At 34.2% G+C, this 22,086-nt stretch overlaps 1 protein-coding gene and 1 long non-coding RNA gene across 2 annotated transcripts in view; one reads left to right on the top strand and one right to left on the bottom strand.

Annotated features, from left to right (window-relative positions):
* Positions 1-2,269: 2,269 nt before the first annotated feature.
* Positions 2,270-22,086, top strand: part of LOC149080178 (uncharacterized) — a 95,687-nt gene continuing 75,870 nt past the window's right edge. Inside the window, exon 1 of the mRNA XM_089239213.1 lies at positions 2,270-2,617. The gene's annotated coding sequence lies outside the window, so the exon portion shown is untranslated. The remainder of the gene's footprint in view (positions 2,618-22,086) is intronic.
* Positions 18,300-22,086, bottom strand: part of LOC149080179 (uncharacterized) — a 44,761-nt gene continuing 40,974 nt past the window's right edge. Inside the window, exon 3 of the long non-coding RNA XR_016193541.1 lies at positions 18,300-18,625. This is a non-coding gene — a long non-coding RNA (uncharacterized LOC149080179). The remainder of the gene's footprint in view (positions 18,626-22,086) is intronic.

The following is a 22,086-nucleotide window of genomic DNA, read 5'->3' as shown; positions in this document are numbered from 1 at the left end:
TGTGTCTCATCTTAAACGTTTTCATTCGAAAATGGAATTCTCGAAAACTTGCTTTTTTTATAGTTTCTAGTTTGAAGAGGACTATGTTTTTTTTGTGTGCATCCGTAAGAGTTATGATAGCTTCGTTTTAGGAAATTTCACGGTAACACTTCTCTTAGAAATGTATTAGCACAATTAATTCTACAAACAGTACTAAAATAAGATGTTAGAAAATTTTATGATGCAGAAACATTAAAAGAATGGTATTTGTCCTTGGATTTGAACTTATGCCCATTCAACACATTTTTGAATTTATATAATTATAATTCACTTGTACATGAGAACTTTTTCTTTTAATTTTGTAATACATTTGTGAATTTAAAGATGTTTCAGCAAGGAAAACAAGAAAGGTACCTTCTCTTGACTCATATTGGTGTATTACTTTTTTCACAATATTAAAGTGTGAAGGTAAAATCTTTGGTTTGGGTTCTCCTGATAATTGCTGTTTAAGGTTAAAATAACAGAATCTAATTATAATCTAAAACTGTTGATCGAAGAATTGAAATTAACGTGATGAAATTTGACAAATAAAATGTTTGATAATAAAATAATAACACCAACTTCACGTTTTAGACATAACATCGTGTTATTGTATGGATTAAAATACTGTACGAATCAATGAAGTATACTTTTACTCTATTTTTTGCGGTTGTAAGATAATACGAAATGTTTTAAATTAACAAAAACTATTTACATCGAACTTTCGTAATCGGATCAGTTTGAACTGAAAACATTACATATGTGAAATTGATGCTAACACTGCAATTTATTTGTTTGTTTTTGTCATGACCATTTTTGATTTCCAATCAAAACTGATTTTGTTACATTAAATCTATTCGCTACTATTAAAAATTAGTTTGAAGTTGCAAATCATCGGACACCGTAGCAAATGTGATTGTTACTGTTTTATTCTGTATTTGCGAACAGTTTACGAAATGATGGCATTGCATTTCTGTCTCGTCAAGCAATTTATAGAGAGAAAAAAGATTGTGTTTGGTAGTAAAAGACAATACTTCCATTCAAAACAATATTTTTAGCTTTCAAAACTTACATCTCTCCTGCCAAAAAACATCTTCAGAAATATTTTATTAAATTATTTGGTTTTCAGAACATTACTAAAACTTGAGGATGTGTCATATTTTTCTTCGAACAGAACTTGTATCTATTCGAACATATTTTTTGAGTAAATATTTGTAAGAAGTCAGGAAAAATGTGAAAAATTCAAAATTTGATTACCGCGGCTCAAGGGTGTCGAAAGTGTATCGATCCTATGGGTGCTCGTCTTGAACCTTATGCATTGACATTGAATACCTACCATTGACCAGGATCACAAGTTTCGATGTTGCAGGAAATTTCCATTTTTTTTTATCAATTCCTGAGGATGCTGGGACATCCATGCCGCCGATTACCGTGGGTGCTTGAGAACCCACAGCACCCCCGGCTCCGACGCCACTGCTGCGGCGTATGCCATAGAAAAATAGCAAATTGTAAGCTCATGCAAACAACTTGAATACATCATTAAAATATTTTTAAATGGATAAAAAACGTATGTGCTCATTCTTTTCAATTAGTAGAAACAAAAGAGAGATTATATTGACGAAACTACCAGAAAATTGTAAATTCAACGGGGTGAAAATGTGTGACTCGTTATTACATACGTACTTGAATGTGTCTGAGCACATGTAACATCCCTGCTGCAAGATGCTCATGTATGGGCTTTTAATTTAGAAGAGTAATTTTTCGTAAAGTAATACTTTGTAAGAAAAACGTTGCGCGTGCAATAAAAATAAAATATATAAAAAATATAAAAAATTTAAAAAAGATACATAATTAAAATTTTTTTTCGTTGAGAAATTTCCAAGGTAAACCGAGCTTTCTTCACCTTATTGGACTATGCAACATCGGAAACAAAACTGATATTTAGAGAAACTCAAGCTTCCTGTCAGATTTCTTTACATGTTCAATTTGTGGACGTTCCAAGAAGTTTTGATGTCGAAATTTCATATTCATCAGTTTTGCTTCAAATAAATTACGCAAATTCATACTTAATTCGACACAAAACCACATGGTAGAATCACAATACGCGACAACACGTGTCTTCTCACAAATTTCGAAGTAATGCATTCTGGCAGACACAGTTACGGGTACCCACACAAAAGCGTGACGTCAGAAAACCTGTCCTCCCGAAGTGGCCGGAACAGACCGTGAGCCCCAGCCACTAGCGTACGTTGACAGTTGGTTGCAGAAACGTATGCGGGAAGGACGTCAGTTTGAGGCTCTGCAAAAAAGCTAACCATTACGTTATTTAATAATATCGTCTGCTAAGGGTTCATATCGCTTCGTTTCATGCGTATGGATGGATACCTAGGAAATATGTTTTTCTAGTGAGACTGGGTAGGGGCTGATAACTTCCTGAGTGCATATTACTGGATAACATTGGATGGATTTTAACCAACTACAAACGTACATTATTTATTTAAGTTTCGGTGTTTGAAGTTTTGAGTTGCACCTTGGAAATATTTATTCACAGAAGGAAGCCTTCAAAAAACTTTGGCAGAATCTTTTTTGAAACGAGAAGGTAAGTTATTTCATTCTTTAACATGCACTGCAGCGAATTCTGCGCATTTGACATACTTTTTCCTAAATTTTTGTTTTCCAATTTTAAAGAAAAATTGTGCTTGTAATAACTATGCTATATAAAATATTTCAAGATGGATATGATTAAAGCTACCGTCAACTCTAATATACAAACCGTTTTTTCTCCACTTTAGCTTCTCCTATGAGACTTCATTTCGTTCTCTTCATTCAGTCATGAGCAACAATCCGAGAAATTAAACAATGCAGTTTATGTTAAGAATTATATGCACCAATAAGATCCCGTATTTAGGCTATGCAGATTTTACTAAAACTCTTTCACTTCCGTTTTCGAGACAGATTCTGATTCTCTACATAAATATCTTAATATGATATGATGCATAAAGCGTAAATTGTAAACCCCTATATTATTATTAGGTCACATTTTAAATAATGTTATTTTTTATAAAACAATTAATTTCTCTGCACTGTTCCAATATTCCCTATTCCACATTCATTCTCAATCCTATTAATGCAGTCGATTTGAAAAACAATTATTGTTTTATTAAATTTTGAATGGCAAAGAAAAAATAATTAATGTAATCCCACAAAATTTATTTCTCCCCACTCCTGGGGACAAGTTTCGTTTTAAAATTTATGCGCAAATTATGGATTTTGTAATTGTCGTTGCGATTGATGCTAATATATTTTTTCATAAAATCTGATTTGTTTATTCTTCTATTTTACCTTTTTCGTAAAATTAGTTTTTGACAAAAAAAGTACCTTTTCGGAATGAAATAAAAATTTCGTTTTGACAACGCTTGATTCTTCGATCATTCTGAACCGATCATAACTTTACATTACTGTATTGTCCTGTAAGGCATAGGTAGTTTTGTCTCCAAGAGTTTCTTTTTCAGTAGAGTAGTCAAAAACGTTGGACGGCTTTTTTCTCCGAGACTTGATATATACCAATTTTTTTCTTTTGCCGAGAGGCTTTACTGCAGCTATAATTTATAAGTGACAGTTATACCTGGCATAATGCCTAATTTCCAGAGCCTACGTGGTATTGCATAATAAAAGAAAATCTTCTGAAGTCATGCGATATAGACATTTCAATATAAGATGATGATAGCCCATTGTATGATATGATACCAGGTCTAAATGAACACTAGTATTTCTGGGAGCTAACCTGACTGCTTCTACTTACATTAGTTTCGATTTCATTTGTCATTGGTCATTTATAATACATGATATTGTTGCAAAAATGAAGTATTATGCAACTTTGTTCATAGCATTCATATATTTCTAATTTCCCACTAGCAACATACCATCAAGTATTTTGTGTAGGTATTCAAACAAAAATGAAGTATGCAACCGGTGAGATTTTCGCGCCCATCGTTGACTGCGAGCTCTCTGGACATAGGGTCGTTGTCGGTATGAATTAAGAACCAGAAACGTGCGCAGGGGATGCATAAGGGAAATGTGAGCCCTCCCCTCTAAAACGATTAGAAATGAAAAAAAAATGTTAATTTAAATGCTTTTTTTTAGGTTGGTTACTTGAAATTTCTCAGAAAGATATTCCTTGTGCCTCTCACACGTCCCAAACCTTTTGTGCCTTCCATAAAGAACGATCCTTTGTACGCCCCTTGTTTAGAATTCAATTATGCAACTTCTTGATGATGTTAATCCCTAACTTGGGGGAAAACGTTGGGAAGATGTACTCGTACCGTTTTCAGTTTTCTTCAGTTTTAGTTTTACAAATTTCTTCGTTATTATTTCTGTAATTTTGGGTTGCAGTACACTATGAGTTATGGGCAAATGAAACTCATATATAACGATGCTCAAGGGAACAGAAAAATGTATCGCTACCTAGTATTTATCATTATAGGTGGATATATTAACACTATACAAAGTGCCGGGACTGAAGAGAAATATCGTTATATAGCAGTTTCATTGTAGTAGTTTATATAGGAGCGTCACTGTATTAGTCATCATCTCGTTGGACAATTTGTCTGCTATTGCCATTCTTTTTTTTCCTCATAGACACGGCGTGATTGAATAGTTATATTCCTCCTCGAAAACATATATTTTTTCCTAATCAACTGTCAAAAATCAAAATTACAATATAATTATCAAGTGTATTAGGAATATTTTATTATCCCATCAAACTTTCACAGAGATATTTCGGCAAGTATATAAAAAAAGAATTCTACCTACAGTGGTCGTGTGTAATATGTGCATCACATGTGCATACACAGAGATATTAGCTTGATATTATGAATGAAGTAGGCTACTTAATTTAAAACGGATATGAATTGATTTTCACGTAAAATAATCGTTAAAACTGTAGGTTTATGTATAACAAAAATAAGCTTTATATTGTTTTTAATATTCTATACAGGGTGATTCTAAACTCATGGGACAAACTAAGTGGTTATATAAGACGCCTAAACAAGCATTTTTGGTCATAGAATGTGTGGTCGAATGTGCACAATAGCACTTCACCAAAAGCAAATATATTTTCCCAATGGATTTGATGCTATAAGAGCAATCAACTATTCGAGGTATTGTAATCAGGTAGGCCTTCTCATGGTGCAACCTGGATAACGCAAATTTTACCACAAGTTATTATACCGCTTGATAATTTGTTGGCTCGGCTTAACCTTGATGGCCTTGCACCAATAAAAAACAAAACCCAAACCGATCCGAAGGTGCATATAAACCCACGAATGGTTGATAACACATATCGCAGCAAATCCGTCGGAAAAATATATGCTTTTGGTGAAGTGCTGATGTGAGCACTCTCTAAAAACACCCTCTTCCGCCTTTGCTATCGCAATTCAACTGCACATTCTATGATCAAAAATTTTTGTTTAGGTGTCTTATATCACCTTTTAAACGCGCCTTAAAGTTTATCCCATGAATTTAGAAAAATCACCCTATATATACTATATATATTTTTTCCTTATATTATGTTTTAACTTTTAACTGAAATTAGTTTAGAGACCAGACATGTGTGACATTGCCGCAAGAGATTTTACGTTTAAATCTCCTATTAATGTCGTTTATCTATCATTATCAAACCCATTGATGGAGACAAAGTACGTATGTATTCAACTTAAAAACAGGATTCTTCGTAATGATCATTACATTTTGGTATAAATCAACCTAAAGGAAAACTACAGCAAAACATTTAAAGTTGTTAATCTTCACGATCCGGAACAAACTGTCAAATTTGATGACCTGATCATATATTACATTTGAAAACCAGATTAGCTTATAAGACATGTTCAAATATGCTAATGCTAGACTCGGCATGATAACAAAAAAAGGTGAGTTTCAATTCTTACGTCAGCACGTGGACGAATGTATAAGGTAAGGTAAGGGAAGATAAGTAAAACCTGATTCTGCATGTCTTAAAAGTCGAAATATCATGTAAGTTAATTATGTGAGGTCATCGCAGTTTCTCCGCTGTAAACGAAGGTCTGTTTTGAGAGAAGCTCGGTTTTAATAATGCTCTATATGAACGCAAGCCGGCATCTATCCACGTCATACGGCGCTAAGGTCACGAAGCCCGAGGGCAGTCGTTAGCGCCGATGGATCAGGTATTATCTTTTTGCTATTTTTCTCTTTTCAGTGCATGTGTGTCTGTTTGTGCATTTCCAAGCGATTGTTCTTAGATCATATTGTGATGCGATAAGCCGTTTGTGGCGGAATTGCTAGGTTCCCGTTATGCTTGCAAGGACGTTGAAGCTAGTTGTTGGCCGTGAGCAGACTTGCTTGCTAGATGAAGTTGTTTTTCCAGAAACACAGTGTGTTATAATCGAGACCATTTTACTGTTTTTCTCTCTTTTATTATATTTTTGTTTTTTGGCCAGTTGCAGTTCTAGTTTAATTCTTGGTTTATGCTGATTCGTTTCTCTCCCTCCGGATTTATTTCCGGAAACCGTTGTTATGCGATGAAAAAGATAAAAAAAAAGCAAAAAGAATATGCGATAATCATAAATAGAAATGTAATTTCTTGTTAACTTACAGAGTTTAATTAGAAATGAATATGAAACTACAAAGGTTAATGTTCATTAAATATACTATAAGTTTTATTATGGTCACTTTATCAGAGATATTACTGCTACTTTCTGACTTATTAACTAAAACTTTTTCCATTTTATAGTCAGTCTCATGATGGTCATAATGTGAAAATATAAACAGCAAAATTTTTCGCACCCATATAATTAGTTTTTGTAAGTTTAAGGTGAATAAAGTAAACGAGTTTATCACATTTTTTGACAAAATATTATTCTTGATAGTTAGTTTACCAGAGAAATGTGTACTACCAAAAGCCGTGACAATCAACGGGAATAAAAAGTGAGGCAATCTCGGGGTGGCTGGATAGAGAAAGATAATTGAGTGGATTTTGATTGGGATACCGAACCCCCAGGATCAGAAGCAAATTCTGTAAAACATAATAGACTTTTCCTCAATACACTCTTACAATTTCATTACCTATTCATAAATTTTATTTATTAATTAAACATTTTGATAGACAAAAGAAGAGAAATTTTAATATTGAGAAAAATATGAGAAAACCTCATTTGTCATTCTCCTCTTTTTTGTTTGCATTTAACAGCGATAAGGTTTCTGATAAAATAGTCAGCCAGTAGTTAGACTAATCACATTCCTCTCTAAGCAAAACACCAACCGGATTATACTCTCGCACACGGATGAATGAAGAAATATCGTGAATATCTGCAAAAAATTACATGAATACGTTCAATTAAAGATAAGATCAATGCGGTTCGTGGCTGGGGAGACCACTTTGGAATTTCAGCATACTACTTTGATTATGATGGATGAGCGTTGAAACATCCGATCATCTGATCCACGATCACTGTGTTCCTTGCTTCCATGGTATTCCAAAAGTCAGTCATTGTTGTTTTGACCCGTGATATACGTGGTATTCGGTAAACCTGTTCCTCAGAAAATAAAAAAAAAATTGCCCTTTTGCCTTTATACCTCGTTAATTCTGGAAAAAAAATTCTTGATGAAGAAAATCGAGTTCTTGACATGAGAGTTTTTATTGATCGGTGATTGTGTATGTTTCATAAAATTGATTCAGTATTAACGAAGTGTGTTATTCTCACGAAGTGAAAATCTTTGATTAAGTACATACCTCGAAATAAATTGATGAGATGTATAATGATACAATGTTAGTGTTTTCGAGACACTCCAAACAGCTGAGTTTCAATAAGTTCAATGCATCTGCTACGAAAAATAATAATAACACAGTGCAGCATGCGTTGAAATTTCAATATTAGTTTTCAGTAGACGAAAAAAAGGGATTATTGCTGTCGGACAATCATAGCGGGTTTTATTATTTAATGGCATTAATACCAAAGTCAACGTAAGCTTTCAGCGGGATTTCTAACTATTGTTATTCCTCATCGGGAAGTTAACGAGGATTCCAAAATGAATCCCATATGCAACACAGGAAGCAAAAGTTCGGAAGCTTTGTTCCCTTTGTGAATAGGTCTACCACCTGTACATGGTTATTTCCTGGCCTCATCATTGTGTGAAAAATCCTCCCCATTCTCACACTGGTAGTCACTTGTGATCAAAAGCAAATCCATAGGAAGGGAGGTTAGAGATAGATAGATACCTGCAGCATGTGAGGGAAAAAAAGTGATTCTTCGTGCCATTTTCAGGTTTGGTGGATAAAGAGGGTGTGACTATGCGTTCCAATAAATTTCGGATGAAAAGAAACAGAGAAAGGAATAAAAAAAAGAGAGAGCCACAAAAATCGAATTTGTTTTAGAGCAGAGCTAGTTTCTAGTTTCTGACAATTCGTGTATGATTCTGATTGTCTCAAAACACATCCCTGTAAGAGTTGTGAAATCGAAATAAACTCGAAATCGCATAAAAGAGGAAAATGCCTTATTTTTCTTTTTTTAAAATGGCATTAAAAAACAGCGGAAATTCTTTATAAAAAGGCGATAAACGTATTTTAAACATGGATCGTTGGTTGAAAATGCGTATCCGGAGTTGGTAGTGAATAAATAAGACTTGCAGTAATATGGAGGAATACTAAAATCACATCTTAATATCGATACTTCGCACATAACAATGTGCCGACTTGACATTGATTGTGGTCAGTAAATGAATTTAGCTAAGAGAAATTAGCATCTGCACTGGATTTGGTTGTTTTTTTTTTAAACAATTTAAAACTGAAAAAAAAGCCTAAAATAGAGATGAAAGTTGGAAAAAATTATAAAATTAGTTGGAGAGATTTTCCGTACAATAATGGAAAAAAAAATTGGGTTTGTGCGGATATCAGCACAAAAGTACTTAGAAATTAGGTCAAAGAAAGGAAAGGGGCATTAGGCTTATCTCATACATAACTCAGGTTACATATACGATATTTTTCGTATAGAACATGATGACTGTTTATGTTTCACGCTTCATAAACAAAGATCACGCCATGCCTTCAAAATTACCTCAATAAAATAATTATGCTTGACACAGAAAATTTCTGATGTCAACAGCTCTGAAGACATATTTTCATTGATTTTTGAACTACTCTTAGTCGTAAAGGAGGAGAAAAATACAGTGCATTTTTTGAAAATTTACAAAAAAATTAAATAACCAAGGTATGTGAAACTTTATACCATCATAGGATAGTATATACAATAAGAAACGTGTAAAAAAATTGCAATAAATCAATGGTTAAATAGTATTTTCAATGGTATTTCTATTAGAGCATAGTTTTTTACCATGTTAAAGGCATCCACTTCCCTCAAATTTTCTAAAATTGAGAACGTCCTTCGTACTAAAGCAAGACTTCCAGTGGTCGACGCCAACATTAATTCTAATTAATATAAAAGTTAAAAGTTGATACAGTGTATGAGGACTGTGTTTCAAATGCGCACTAATTATACCTAAAATCGTCAATAGGCTCTGCAATCCGAGTTCATTTCAGAAAGCTGTGTACCCGAATGACCCGTGAGTCAATGTGAAGCATCTATTACGGTAGCAACAGATGCAAAATATATATATTTTTATTGTTTAACAGACAGAATATGATTTCCGATACTAATTAGCTTTCGTTTTTTTTTTCATTTATTCAGAGAATAACTCAGGCCATTTATTTTAAGATTGTTCGTTAGATATTTGTGAAACTAGCAATGTATAGCAGAAAAAAAAAAATTTAATAATAACCTCACGCAAAAACGCTCTCTAATTGCTCGTTGGTCGATCAAAGACCCCTCTGGCATTGTCACTCGACATCGACGAGAGGAAATAGTTGTGCCATCGGAACATGTGCTAAGGAGTGGCCCGAGGCCTGATATGAAGACGTGATGTGAAACTAAGATGGTGAACCCCGTCTGATTAATGAGCTAGTCCGTTCGGTGCCCGTCGCGATCCTCAGCATTTGTTTCTCAATGCCTCTGCTGGTGGCTATATTTACTTTCCATTTCTATCATCATTCCGTCTGTTTAGGAGAAAATACACTTTGATGCCATTCCATTCCACTACAGACTGGTCATCCGACTATCACCAGGAAACCATTCGATAAAAATCGCCATTTTTTTTTTCTACTTTCGTGAGATTAATGGAACATTTATATTTTCTCTTTCGAATTCCAGTGAACCTAAGTGCTAAAAATAGTAGAGAAATGAATGAAAATGTGAAATTACAGCCAAGATATCATCGAAAACAACTTCATATTATGAAACTGACCTATTCAAAATGAAGTATTATTTTACTCTCGTGGGGCTATCTTATTCACTGACATCAGTACAGTGTTTCTCAACATTTTCAGTCCGTGGCCCTTTTGGACAATATTTTCTTCTCGTAACCCCCCGGGCTTATCCAGGGTCCCTCTTCCCGCATCCAAAAGTGAGACCCTTTCTTCTTATCGAATTGAATTTAATCAAAATTTATAATAAACAAAAGTTTTATAAATTGAATCTGTAGAACCCTGGGCCAGGCACGGATTCAGAAGATGGGTAATCCCTCCCAAGAGCCGAATTATGTGGGGGAAAAATAGGTCTGTGTAAAATACACGAAAATCCAACGAACTTACACAATAAATGAAATCTCCCGATCATGGCTCCCACATCCTGCATCGGAGCCTCTGCGATCGTTCAGGGCGACTTATATAGATAATTTATAGTGTGAAAAAACAAAAATAATTGAATAGTTCCAGGGCCCCTGGATTGGAGCTCTGTCAGCCCTACCCTCGGGATGGCCATGTTCCCGACATATCACCCTGCGTCCACGCCTACCCTGGGCTAGAGTTCAGCGAACTTCTTTCTTGGGGAGTTTTACGCATGACCGCCTAAACGTCATGGGTCCCCGGTGATGTTCTGGGAACTCTGTACTTAGTTAAAGGTAACAGCTCACATATTTACATACTTACATTCGAAAAATCATAGTACTTAATTTCATCGTGTAGATATGAGGCTCCGGGTCATGCCTACATGGGTTAAGATGACCATGGTTCTATGCAGGGGCGTAGCCAGAAATTTCGTTCGGGGGGGAGGGGACCAAAGTGACAGAACAATGGATTTGGCCATCTTTTCCCCTTTTTTCGGTGTCGTTTTCTCACATTTCGGGGGGGGGGACCAGACCCCCAAGTCCCCCCCCCCCCTCGCTACGCCCTTGGTTCTATGAATAGCTCTGCTGAATTGCGAAAGTGCCCACATTTTTTCCCCACGTATTTTATTTGAAAGCTTTATTTCTTCGTTGCTCTCTTTGGCCCCCCCCCTTTACTATTTGTCTCTTCTTTGATCTGATTTTCACTCGTTGCCCCTTTAGGACCACAAGGGAACCCATATGGCCCCAGGTTGAGAACCACTAATGTAGTTTATCTGATGTTATATTAATAAAGAATTATTCAGGCCCGTCATTTGGTGTCCGGCTTTAGAAAAAAACACTAGAAATGGTATATATGCACAAATACATTGACTACATGTTCTTTGCTCCTCGCCTGGAAAAGTTGAAATGACGGCCCTGGAAGTATTCAATTAAATTAAAACTTGGATTAAACATTCAATTGAATTAAACAAATTACTAACAATCTGGTTAGTAATTTTGTTTCTTCGATTCCATAACATGGAGAGTTCATAAACAAGTTATAAGTCGTATATCAACATTTTTTCATAATCTTTTATCAACTTCTTTCTTGATAATAAATTAATACGGCAATTAATTGAAAACAAAAAAAGGTGTTGGTAAAAATGTAGTTGAATAAGAGAAGAGAACTCATCCATGTAAAAAAGTGACAAATCCATAGAAAGAAAGCATAGTGGTTGGAGAGTTCCTGCATTGCAATTTTCCGCGTTGAATAGCTCGTTCAATGATTAACTACGCGTACATTTTTTCCTGCAATTTCTAGTAGAGATATAACCTCTTTTTCTAATGAATACTTCATTACAACATCGTGTATCCTTGACAAATAATAGATGGCACGCTTTCTTTTAAGATAAAACCCGTAATGCTCTCTCAATGTTTCTGTCGGATGTCTCTCGTACGTAAAGAAAAATGAACATTTTATAATTTCGTTTGACATTGAATGCACTCGTTCGAGGAAGGAAAAATAACGTCTTGTAAAATATTTAAAGTTCACAAGGTCTTATTTTTATTTTTGTTATTTTGCTTTAAATTGTTTCATTTTTTCTTAAAAAAAAACAAGCCAAGTTGATGGCTATTCTCGCAAGATAGGTTCGACGAACAGGTAACAATCCATGATTTAAAAGGTGTTTGCAGAAGGTGAAGGAAATTATAGTCTTATTGCCGCAGTGGGGTGTTGAAGTTATAATAAAGCCATCGATTTCGATTATAACTTTCTGGGCAATTTTTTTGCACACAAACGCTCTCAATTATCCTGTCGACCTTAAATATATGAAGCTCCTATTCAGATATTGAAGAAAAGTGTTTTAGTTTTCGTCCGCAACTATCGATAAACTAGATGAAAATTTGCACTTGGGTGCTGTTTTCAACTCATACAAATATAAAAAAATACCGGTTCACAAGGGTATTCACCTGTACACACCTTTTGCGAGGTATTATATATACTTCGATTTCCATTCTTACTATATTCATTCGTTATGAACTTTTTTGTTTGAAACTTCCATTTTATCAATTGGCCGGCATTTTATCGAAGATACTGTGCCATCGTGTGGTCATAGTGACGGATTTCCTTCGCGAGGATCCGGATTCAAGCCCCTAACCGTCGACACAGTAATGGTCGGCTGAAATTGGTTTTCTGTGATTTCCAACTTCGAGGCGTGAATGCGAGCCGATCTCCCCGTAAAGAAAGTCTCGCAACAGAGAGCATCAGGCCTACAACGGTACAAAAAATACAACGCCACAACAGGCAAAATGCCCACCGAGGTGGCTGAGAAAAATAAGCCTAACCATTTTGCACTTCACCCATAGTTAGAAAAATTGATGGCAGCATTAAAAATTCACGCACAGCACTAGATACGCACTCAAACTGTTAGGTACACATGCACACTTCACAACTCATTCCATGGCGATAGACCGGCGTTTTGCTCGGTACGAAAGAAACAAAAATGAAATATCTTATTCATATAGTGGTTTTTTTAAAGAATAAAATAATTATTCGAAAAGTCTAAAAAATAATAAGCAAACGATAAAATACCACATTTTGTTCGCGACTCACAGAACAAAATTATATAATATGATAATTATTTAATATTTTCTCCGAATAAAAATGACTAGTTTTTTTCCAATACAGTTAAAATTTAAAATATAAACATCGAATCTGTAATTGTAATAATGCATAAATATTTTTGATTGAATATTAGTGAAAATCCTGATGCGATAAATATCTGTGTAGGTGTACGAAGCACACAATCATCTTTCAAACAGTTCTTCTAATTCGTGTAATACTGTGTAAAATATAATTCTCGTGGGAGAAACCCTAATATTTAATTTTTTAAAGTAGAGCTGAAGTTCAACCTGTCTTCGATGTTGGCTGTGCGCTGACTAAAGGTTTTTGCCGCCGGAAGACTCCCGAGAACTTGAGTTCAACGCAATATTTAATCCTCTTAAACTCTTTGCAGAGATTCTTTTTTTTTTTTTTTATTTATATTCTAGCTTTTACATACGCAAGTGACGTAACGTTACTTCATCTTTTGTGACGAATTAAGTAAATCCCTGTCTACTTGATCTACTTGTTGCCACTCACAGCGAAGTAAACTTGATGAATAGAGTCACAACAAATACAAATGATTGTTTTGAGCGAGCTATGTTGTGCATCCGCATAATTCATAAATCACAAACAAAACAAATTTTAATAGACATTTAGTGAGTAGCGTAAATTCATTTTCTTTTCTAATGTAGTGATTTTGTTTTGTGTAGTCAAGTGGATATACTGTATACCTCGGCTTACGAATTTTTTGTCTAACGACGATCTTTTTTCGTAATTTTTCTGCTTCGGCTAACGAACATTTTTGTTGAATGGATGCACACGCTAGCATAAGGCTGCCACGTCGTGTGCTGAATTTTAGAACCAATCTTCATCGGAATTACTGCCACTCGAGGAATGTCCACCTCGGAATCTTTTTACAGATGTACCTTCACTTCTCTTTCTGAAAGTTTTTGAACCATTTCATTTGAAATTAAAAGATTCAGCTAATAGAAAATGTACTGAAATAAGAACCTATGTTTACAGATCACGTTTTCTTTCGGTGCAAGACTTTCAATAGCAAATAACTGAAGAGTTTGGATATTCTTGAGCTTATCTTTTCCATCTGCATGTGTCAGACACAAAAATGAGCTCACCGAATCACAAATAGATGAAGATACCTACGAACGCGAATGGGTTGTGTCAACACCAGACTAAGTTCACTAAAGCTGGCGTTGGTTGTGTACATTAGTGTAAAATAAAAATGGTCTTCAGTATCTCATCTTCCTGTAAATTCTCGTTTATCCGATTTTCAAGTTGTTCTTTTATCCTTCGATCAGTTTTTGTCTCTTTTATAGCGCTCCTTGGTGTTTCAAAAATCTTATCTTTGAATTTTGGACAGTACCTGAAACGAATTGAACGATTTTTCATAGAAACTTATAGGAAATCGTGTTTCGGCTAACGAATGTGATGCCGGAACGAATTAACTTCGTTAGCCGAGGTAATGCTAAAAAATAAAAGTTTTCGATGGCATATAAACAGAAAAAAAAAATCAGTGTGAGGATATTATACAGTTACACGAAAAAAATATAAGTTTTAGGAATTTACAAAAATAGAAAATTCCAGAGCGACAATATTTGCAGGTTTTGGTTAAATCATGTTTTCCTCGTTACCCATATGGAAATCAAATTCCAGTATTGTATGCACATGCTATTTGAAAACCAAAGGAAACACTAGATGCAAACAATAAATAATAATAAAATAAAAAAATTCGTTTGCAATACATGCTTTGTTTACGAGGTGTGCGCATGACCGTGACGTGTCCACATTGGTATATATGCCTTATTCCTTTCATCAGTTCATCTTTTTTATTGTGCATAGCCAGTAACGATATGGGTCAACCCAATGAGCGTGATATGCACCGTTAAATATGCTTGCGGACGCGTAAATCCTTGCAATATCTTAGCCAGCCTCATGATGTAAAACTTCAAAAAACAATCGCCTTTTTTATATACTGTTGCTGTGTGTTATACTATAATTATTTACCTGTAGTCACGAACTCAGTTATCGGAATTTATTGCAACTGTGACTGTTATTTTTTCCCATGCAAGTCTCGTTAGATCACACACACGAATTTAAATATAATCATTATTATTTTCCTAAAATGTTTTGCAATATGTGTTAATAGGGGGATACGTTCTCGCTTCCGAAAAAACTTAGGTAGTGAAATAAGTGATCCAACCAGCTGATATACTCAAAAAGTGAAAATTTACTCATAAGGCGGGGGGGGGGGGGTCTGCACAAGGCACGGTCTCTTGAATAAGGGGGGCGATATGTGAGTGATGTAAAGTGACGAACACAAAACAAAATTCCACATAAAAATTATTGAATACTCAGAAAACATTTATTAATTCCTATAAACCTTCAAAAGTGATATCTGCCATGAGTTCCATGAAATAAAGATCGATTTATATTATCTAAATCATAGTTTCATAAACTTTTTGTTCCATCGCCCCCTTCTTCCGGCATTATTTTCTCTCATCGTCTCCAACTCAAGCGAACCCATAGGATCTTATGTTATACCTGTAGCTTCTATCGCGCCCCCCCCCCCGACCATTACATCACCCATCACCCATCAGGGGGCGATATTACCCACTTTGGGAAACACTGATATAAATGAAGATCATACGTGTTTCTTTTGTTAAGGAGTTTTCCTGAAATCAAGATAAACGTTACATAAATTATATTCGAAGCTAAAAAATGACGAGCGGATAATTTCTTTTTTCAAGGTTTTAGAAACAAAAAAAATCTCAAATATCATAAAAGGTAATTTTGTGCTTAATAACTCATAACCCTGATGTTATCCTTGACAAATGAGTGCTTTAATCTTTCAGCAACAATGTATGGTTTTATAAAGTCTTTGATTCCAGTATAGTTTTATTTGCATGAAACTTAAACACCCTTTACAGAAAATGGAAAAAAATAAATGGTAAAATAAATGTACATTAATTAATGCTAAATCGAATGTGAAACCTTGAATGCAAAAAGAAACCTATTAGGCACCCTTCCATTTTTGTTCGCGAGTTTTGCTTTCAATTTCTTTCATTAGTATGTTTCGGGATATCAAACAATATATAATTTCAAGCTCCAAAATGGTATTATAGTGATCTCTAGAAATAGTTATAACCAACCAAATTAACGCTATAAGCTTCCGCAGTCTGACGCTTATATGTTGAATGCCGATTGTCTGGTTTCCTACTTCCTTTTTTTTTTTTGTTGCTCCCATATAAGTATATTCAAGCTTCATTAACCCTTGGAAACGTGATAATGACTTTAATGTATCTTGTTTTATGTCATTATCAACTACTCGAACTTCCCACGTTTTATATTAAAAAATTAATTTGTTCCAGCTTTTGATGCTCCTTACGTTGAATAGGTCTCTCTCTCGCTCTCTTTTTTTCGTGATTATCTGATGGTTACCTGAATAAAATATCCATACAAATTGAAATTGTGTTGTTTACCAAATTTCTGAAAAATGGGAAGTCTATCAGTTTTTGATAACGTGAAAAGCATCGCAATCATTCGTGTGAGATGTTAGAAACTCATTTGAAATAGCATTGAATCTAACATGGCTCAACTAATTGTATCACTAGCTCATGATTGATTGCAGAGTTTTACTCGTCTAAAACTCTAAAACGTTACGATGGGCATTAAACGATGACAATTGACTAAGAAAGCTTTTTAAAATTTGTGAAGAAATTAGAGTTTAATAAAGGTTTCATGCATTATGAACGACCGTAGAGGAAACAAATGTTTGCTTGACATAACTGTTGTGAAATGTATCTACCATTTGCGTTTTTTTCCTTATTCGTTTATTTCTTCTTTCCGTTTAAATTTGAACCAACTGAAATTTATGAACATGTGCGTATGTTTATCATCAACAAATTTGCTTATCCCATGAAAGGGTTCATCAAGAACGAGAAAAAAACGTGAAAATTCTTTCTATGTGTTTATTACTTGTGATCACGTTGATAATATTCACTCGAGTTGTCCTCTGATGCTTATTAGTTTAGCTAAGATATAAGGGCATTGGTCAGATTTATTCTGAAAAACCATTGATAATCACGATGTGTGAAAATGTCATGTTTTCCTCAACCTGCAAAATGAATTGCACATTATCAATGTGTCCACATTGAAAAAGTATTCAAGCTCTTTTTGAGCATAAAATCTTGATTTGTGAGACTGATTATATGATTTTTTGAGTGAGCGTGCGTGGACTTTATATTGTTTTTTTATATATTTGAAACCTCTCACACAATAGAGCATCAGTATACGTAGCATAATGAAGATACGGCTATAATGTTGTTGGTTAAAAAACCATAACGTGTCACATTCATTAAATGATGAAATAAATCCATATTGTGTAAAAAATGTATAGAAAGAAACATGTGGTGGTCGAGTGCCGCTGTGGTGGTCGAGTGGTTATAGTGACGGACTCGCCATGCGAGCATCCGGGTTCGAACCCCACAGTGGTGGTCGGCTGAAGTTGGTTTTCTGTGGTTCCCAACTTCAAGGCGCAAATGCGAGCCGATCTCCCCGTTAAAAAGTCTCGCCACAGAGAGCAACAGTCCTACAACGAAAAATCATTCAATCATAACACTTCACTCATAGTTTGAAAAACTGGTGGCAGATGACAGCACTACACATAACAAGCATTACAGAGAAACAAAAAAAAAAAATTTCACGTCAGGTTTCACTACACGTACACGCACATTCAAGCATGTAGCGATTCGTTGGGGGTTCCGCGGGGGGTTGTGGGCGGGGTGCATGTGTGGTGTAGCAGTAGTAGGTAGGGTAAAAAAGGGGCTCGGGGATCCATGATGTTCTTAAGTCAGCCACCTCGTTGGGCAATTTGCCTGTTGTGGTGTTGTATTTGTATTGTATTGTATTGTGTCTGATGATAGAAAAATTATTATTATGCTCTTGAAAAAATATCAATAAGGAAACTTAATGATAATGTGATAATAGTTAATATATATGAATTCATATTATTTTTAATCACCATATTGGAAATATGGTGAAAATATTTCTGAGGTAAGGGAACTATTTAGTTTGAATTGTGTTCATACGTTGGAATTTTTTCCCAAACCATACTCAGGTCTTTGTTGCTAGGCAGTTGTACACAAAACCAGCTTCAGACACAGACACGGCTCGTAGAAAAATCCACGTACATTATTCGAAATAGGGAGTAGAGCTCAACTTTTCCATTGTACCGTCATCTCAAGATTTATTCAACACCGGCATTTTATTGCGTATCCAATCTCACCTTTTTTGCTTAGTCACTGCAATTTTCTCGTACGCCTATAAAAAGTTGAAAAAATATATCAGCTAGAAGAAAAGGGTACAAAAAATTAAACAGTCGAGGCAACTATAAAAATTTCACCTGATCGCAATCGCCTGTTTATCAAAAAATAAATAAATTTAAAATTAGTTAAAACAATATAAAAAAACCTCAATATTCTATCACACTAATAAGATTTTTACCTGTAGAAGATTAAAAAAAGCGAAATTCGCTTATCGGAGTTAACAGATTATAGTGGGCAGCATTGTAAAACAATTTCTTAAATAAATTCAATTATGTCCGAAAGATTATTCACCGGTAAACGGCTCAATCATTTCAATCATAATACGATACGAGTAGGCGTCGTAATCATATTCGGCCATCAAGAGACTGCAACTGTACCGTGATTGTCTCTCTCACGTTCTTGTCATTAGAAGCGTAGTATCACCGGCCGTTTTGCATTTTTCACGTAGGAGGAAATTATCTATATTCATTTCCGTGCTTGGATATTTATCGAGTTGAGCAATTCACTACCATTTGATTGTAGAAATTCATCATTCAAAAAATAAATCTCATTTCTCCAGGCAATTTGAGAGATGAATTACCAACTTCTTCAATTATCCGTCAATCAAGAATTATGGTAATTATTATAATTAGTTCAATCACATCATATGTGTATATGGGTCAGTCTCATGAAATTGGACAAAAAATGAAAAACATTTCAAATGTCAACCAAAAAATACGAAAAAAATTCTTAGGGATACTTCTTTACCAGTGATAAAATATAGTCAGCAACAAAGTTTGTTAAAATTCATGGTTAAAAAAATTTATTTAAATTTAACCATATATTAAGACATAGGAAAATCCGACGAGGCATTTTGCCAGTTTCAGCACTTAACTTGATATTTATGCGACAATCGAAACATTCTATCTAATTTGTGGCAACTTTTCAACTTCGGCAAGCACTGATATACTCTGAACAATTTTTTGTCAATTTGTATTTTCTTTTAATTTGTAGTTCTCGCTCCTTTTTCGTCAAGTTTATGGGGTACAACAGATTTCTAGTTTGTCGTTGTTTTGCTAGAGCAAAAGGTGCACTCGCAAAGTCTTTAGATGAAACAGTACTGCAGCTTGATGTTGCAATGATTATAGCAAAATAAGGAAAATTGAGCTGTGATAGTTTAACTGCGTAAAATGAGAGCTGGTGGGAATATATATAAAAAAAATTATACGACCGGAATTGGGGTAAAATAGAGTTGGAAAATTTACTAACACAGAAATTTATAACTTTGGAATTAAAATTTGCAACAGAGCCGCCATTACGACAGGTGCTGTCGCTCCGATTCCCGCACTCACGGTAAATTATTGGAGGCTTTAACCAATTCTTAAATTATTTCTTGCATTAATTCTGAATTTTCATAATGGAAATAGAATTATTTCTTTCGTAAATTGTGAATTATCATTAGTACTGAAAAATCATTTTTTTCAATTATTTTTAATTCACCAATTCTAAAATTGTACTCAGTTTCAGGAATCGTTTCTGTCATTAGTTTAAAATTACCTTCAGTGCTGAATTTTCATCAATATTTTTTTGTGTTAATCTGCATTTAATAGTGTTTTTAAACTTTTTTGTATGGTTAATTTTCTAAGCAATTCCTGTATATGTTGTAATAATAGATGCCGATTCCCTCCCTCCATAAAATATATAAAATCAGGGCAAATGGGTCCTAAACATTTTTGGTACCCCTAAATTGCTGAGACACATCTGGAACAGCGTCTGGTAAGGGCGGCCCCGATTTGCAGGAATATCGATAGTTGAAATTTTAGATTTTTTCGGTTTTTTTCCTTTCTTGCTAAAATAAGTCTTAAGAGTAACACACAGAAATAAGCGTAAAAAGTGGCAAAGATCAGAAACTTCAATTATCGTTATCTCGATGAATTTGCATTAAAGGTCAGGGAATTTTTCGGGAAAATTTTCTATAAGTTACTATTAGTTTTATATTTGACATTTTTAGGTATAAGAAAAATTATATTATATTTAAATTATTATATTATTTTTTAAATAATTATATTATGCTATTATTTCTCTGAAGGGAGGAGTGAAAAGTGTTTTAGCTCAATCTATTTTTTTTTTCGCCTGATATTTTTGCATGTTTTACTTTTATTCCTGAATAAACCATATAATTTTCATGCGTTTCGGACAGCCTTCGAATACCCCGTACTGATTCAAACTAACATATCGCCCCCTCATGCTAGAAGCACGAATGCGCAGTATCCTTGGAAAGAAAAGAAATTTAAAAAGAAAATTTTTGCAATTCAAAATTTAAATTTGAAAATTTAATTTTAAATAAGTTTAAGTCAATGAAATCTCAACCTTTTGCTTCATTTCATGAACTGAACAGTTTCCTTTATTTTGAATCAATTTTTATTCAATTACATTGATGCATTTTATCATGCACAAACGCTGTTTTTAATGCATTTTTTTGAAAATTTACATAAAATTGAGTATCAGAAATATGTCAAACTTTATACCAGTGTAGGATAGCACATAAAATCAAGAACATGTGTAGAAAATTTGAAACAAATCAATGGTTACATATAAGTAGTATTTTTAATGATATTTCTATTAGATCATAGTTTTTCACCATGTTAAAAGGCGTGAGACCCCTTAAGGTAATGAAATTGCTGTCATTAAATAATCTTCAGTGACACGAACACATAAATTATACTATAGAAATGGTCTTATGATGTATGATGCTGAATCTTAAGTGACAGAAAAATGTGTGCCGTAATTTTATCAAAATTTTGTTCTCGATGAAATTCAGACCAAAATTTATGATCTTCAATCTTTAATTTTCAAAGTTTGTATTAGTTCTACTTCTTAAGACTTTCCCGCGTATCTTCCGCATGGAAAAAAGATCTCATCTAATACTTTGAATCCAGATTTTGAATTCAGATAAATATTCTGTTTTTTCTTCCCTGAAGCATTCGAAATACTTCAGGTGAAACGTGATATATATTCTTTTTTGGATTTTTATTTTTTTTCTCTCTTTGTTTGTTTTCTTCACTTTTTTTTTTTTTTTCTTGGCTTCCTACATTTTCTTGGTTTTCTAGTTTTGTTCTTTTGTTCTGGCGACTGGGCAGCCGCTTGGTAATGCAACAGCTTCGAGTTAGGCTTTGTGTACTTCCTTGATTCGAACTAGAACACCCACTACTTTTTTGCTGAGGTTCATTGCCTCTTGAATCCATCAGAACCTTTGTGAAAAGCTGGCGAGAAAAAAGATATCGAAAGAGAGAGAAACAACGCGTGCCCTTTTTTTGTTTTGTTTCTACTTCATATAACTCTTTTTCTTTATTTTTTCTGCTGAAAAACACAACGATAATATGAAACTTCATAAGCATACTTTTATTTTTATTCCCTCTCTCTCTTTTCTCACTTTTTATTTTTACAGGTTAATTATCCGAGCATACGGTAACCGTT

Source organism: Pholcus phalangioides, unplaced genomic scaffold, assembly GCF_987345545.1.
Source record: "Pholcus phalangioides strain wild (caught in Gottingen) unplaced genomic scaffold, Ppha-v1.0 ptg000011l_1, whole genome shotgun sequence".
NCBI lineage: Eukaryota > Metazoa > Arthropoda > Arachnida > Araneae > Pholcidae > Pholcus > Pholcus phalangioides.
Note: the sequence above shows the minus strand (reverse complement) of the source record. Positions and strands in the feature narration are given on the sequence as shown.